The sequence below is a fragment of the Dysidea avara genome, chromosome 15 (assembly GCF_963678975.1).
Source record: "Dysidea avara chromosome 15, odDysAvar1.4, whole genome shotgun sequence".
Taxonomy (NCBI): domain Eukaryota; kingdom Metazoa; phylum Porifera; class Demospongiae; order Dictyoceratida; family Dysideidae; genus Dysidea; species Dysidea avara.
The window spans coordinates 10,755,225-10,759,234 of record NC_089286.1 but is presented as its reverse complement, the minus strand read 5'-3'; the positions used below and the strand labels follow the sequence as shown (position 1 = coordinate 10,759,234).

General features: G+C 39.5%; 1 long non-coding RNA gene across 1 annotated transcript; it reads right to left on the bottom strand.

Annotated features, from left to right (window-relative positions):
- Positions 1 to 909: 909 nt before the first annotated feature.
- Positions 910 to 3,189, bottom strand: LOC136246006 (uncharacterized). Its single transcript, XR_010696202.1, has 5 exons — positions 2,826 to 3,189; positions 2,701 to 2,772; positions 1,209 to 1,309; positions 1,087 to 1,155; positions 910 to 1,030 (listed from the first exon to the last, which is right to left on the bottom strand). It is a non-coding gene; the product is annotated as an uncharacterized lncRNA (long non-coding RNA).
- Between the last annotated feature and the right edge of the window lie 821 nt (positions 3,190 to 4,010).

Below are 4,010 nucleotides of genomic sequence, written 5' to 3'. Positions count from 1 at the left end.
AAGGTCACAACCTGCTGGCAATGACAATAACTACCCATCACCAACCATATCTCCTTATCTATAAGCTTGCTACACTGCTACTCTGAAGAATACTGTGACTGCTCTATTAGAGTATTTAGATCTGACTGCTCTATTAGAGTATATCGATCTTTTAAACAGGTATTCATGGGCCCTCCTGGGCCCCTAAAATGCCCCAGTTGCCCCCCCCCCCCCCCCCCTGTGGGCGGCCCTGTTTGTCTGATATTATGCACTTGCCCTCAGGCTGCAGTATGTTCTACTTTGACACACTCAGCCATTGCACACCTAATGGGTTTGCAGTATCTTCTCTTATATAGGAAACCAAGTAAGCTTGGATTGTGAGATTGAATTTTGCTAAACAAGATGTGATTGACTGATTGTGGGATGGAATTTTACTGCACCAACAGTAGCTAGTTTATTGCAAAATTAATACAGTAATAAAAAAACATGATTTAATTGATTAATCAACACCTACATTACGGATATACATAACAACTAACTTAATGCATGTTACTAAATTCCATCCCTAGGCCTGCACCAATTATACCAGCATAATTTGGAGCATAATAGGTAGGCAAAAGCATTGAGCATAATAGGCACAATTTGCACTACAAAAACAGAATTGATTTCCTTACCTTTAAGAGACTATAGAAATGTCAGATCTCCACAATATTACCTTACCTTTCCTTTTGTCAGGAATGATCATATTTCCACAACTTTCCTGAAAAGATTCAGCCGTCTTTTGTATCTTTCCTTACCACTTAAAGGCTAGGAAAGGTCATTTTTCCCAACAGTAAATGTAAGGAAATGTCACAATTAATGTCACATTTTTTTACCCCCATCACACCCCTATATTCTGTATAAGTTGGTTTAAATGCAAAATTAACAAAAGTCATCCATCCATACACAAAGTACACCAGTCAAAGTATAAAAATGTCTGTCATTGGTCTTCATCAATAAAGTCGTTGATCTTGACAAATCGCAGATTCCTTGCCCAAACGTTTTCTGTGCACTGTAAATGGAAAGAATAGATGTAATGCCAAAACATCGTACAGTACAATTAAATACCTGTTAGTATTGTATCTTTCTCCAAACAACATTCCACCTCTTAAAGTCGTATCTTTCTAATAGACATACCTAACAAAAATATTATATTACTGTACTATAAAATTATCCTTCAAGAAACTTACCAGTAAATAGTCGATCTAGATGCCACAACAGCTTGTCCTGGGCAGCGATCAATACCTGAACAATAATTTATTACATGCTGAATGGTCCAATGCAGAGAATGCTATCGAAAAGAAGATACGCATGTGAACTACTGCTGGTAATAGAAAAAAACACATCACAATACAACAGTACACAATATTTTATAGCTATATGAAGTGATGAACTAGGAATCCTCCTTGTATTTTGATATTATATTGTTGTAGCAATAAGAGTTTACCTAGCTACCATAGTTGACCTAGTAAATGCAACTGTCTCATGAAAACCTACCTAATTCGTACAATTCCTGAAGTTTTTTGATTTTCTCTGCATTGAAAATTTCAATAAAACATATAAAGTGAGTATGAATAAATAAGCATAGACCTGCATACAGTAGCACTACACAAATGCAGCCTAAATTACTTGCCTTTTTAACATTGGACCACAGTAGTGCTACATTTTTGTGTAGGCTAATGGCAATAAGGATAATTTTATCTGATGTTTAGTAAACAATGATGTGTATGCAACTAGCTCAGATTCTGAAACCACCTTACAAAATTTTGTTAGATTATAATATCAGGAGCTTATGAGCCACCGAAGGCGGCGAAGGAGCATGAAACTTACGCTGCCTGCCGGGTGCCATCACAATCCAAATTGTTTGCCGATTAGTTTCCTTATAAGGAAACTAAAATCTTGTTATTGGAAGCCGTATACGGAATTGCGAGTGACGAAAATATCAAGGGGCGGTAGTATCCCAAGCTCAGCCATAGCGGGCGGTGTTCATTGTCGAGGAGGCCTAAGTACATGATTGAACTGTCGACGTCGCCAAAGCGTGCCACGCTTCAACAATGAGGGAACACCAAGGCGTCACAGAAGAAGCACAGGGAGGCGACTGGCAGTGACGCATGGCGACGGTGAAGCGTACTCCTCTCCAACACTGGTTAGGCGCCCTCTAGCATTTCGAACTGGTCTTCACTTCCACCTCAGCTACGGCAGCTGGGGCGTTCTGACGCATGCCAATTACATAATATTCGTGTGTGTCGTATCCAATTTATTTCAAATGATGTGACATAATTTGGATTGTGATGGCACCGAGTTCCATGCTCCTTCGCTGCCTTCGGCGGCTCATAAGCTCCTGATAATATAGATAGCCGCTATTTTCACATCACTGTATCTACAAGCAATCAAGCCGAATGTCACAGTATGGTGAATGCTACACAAAACCATTAGCATCAGAAATGTCAAACAATTATGCTGCGTCCTAAACTCCTAAACTATATTTCTATAAACACTCTGGTTGGTGGTAAGCACCTCATACAACCTGTACCTCCTGTGTTTACACTTGAGCCATGGGTATGTGTCATTACAGATTTTTTGGATCAAGAATTGGATTATCAGATAGATACACAATACTTAGAGGAGACACTCACATTCAACACTAACAACCAATAATCACATTAATAAAAAACCACTAACCTGAAACTTTAAAAGTTCTCATGTGGCATGCCAGTGGTTAGCCCATTCTTTGTCTTGTATATATCTCCATCCCTACAAAATCAATGCAAAGTGAGTACGTGCAATATCTCATACATACAACTTACCTCAAGCATTACCCTCAAAGTGATTTGCTCAGTACTAAACTGCGGTTAGCTAACTCTCATCTCGCGATCCGTGAGCTACACTAAAGTCAACTATAACAAACACAGGCAAATTAATACTTGCTTCTATTGTACTTGGGTGTCAAAAGGCGGCACAGCGATACTGAAAGTCGGGAAACAGAGTCGGTACAAGGTAATGGCGCCACAATAGTTTGAAGGCAGTGGCAGAATTTCGGGTCGGCAAGAATAAATCTTTCTCCTCCATCCGTGCGCGCCACTATCACACCACTTCATCGTTCAGCCTGAGCGTTAACTGCTCTAGCTGTATCACACATCTAGTCTGGCGTAGTGCGCGCGCGGGTCTACGCCAGACTAGTAGTGTGCGATATCAGGATTTTTATTTCGATATGTTATCGATACGATATTGGGGTAAATATCTAAATTTCGATACGATTTTCGATAATTTTTAATTGTGTGGGTGGTGTAATTGCGTGGGCGGACGATACTTATAAATATGCTTGAAATGCACTTTACACACAAACTATTGCATAAAACTAATAATAAGCCTAGGAAACTGGTAGACAAGTTTTTAAAGTGGCTAGATAGTACAGAACCAACCTTCATTTCTAGCGTGATTGCGCAATCACACACTAAATGCTGTAGATTTATCGAAATATTCTTCGATATTTCGCAAAATATTACCTTTTCGATAAATATCGAAATCTGCTAAAGCAGTATCGAAAATCGATACGATAACGATATCGACAAAATTATCGCGAAATCGATATTTTTTCGATATATCGCACATCATTACGCCAAACTATCACACATCACCGTCAGCAGCTTCGTTACAACTTCCGTAAACTATAATAAACTAACATTTCCAAGAAACATTAGCGCAATGATGCGCTGCTGCAAGTTTTTGCGGTGAGGCTAGGTTACTCTGCGATGGCGATAACGACTTCAACTAGATTACCTGGTGATAATAGCCGAATAGGTAGACTAGATCTAACTCAGAGTGACCATTCAGAGCGCCCTGTACCAGTAATCCCTGGCATGGCTGCTTAAGCTTGCTTGTCGCGATCGTCTAGCAGTCTAACTAGCTCGCGCGTTGTAGTCTCATTCAGTAGTATCCATCAGTAATGAAATTCTTAGCTAAATAACTTCCATTGCATACATTTTAAAAAC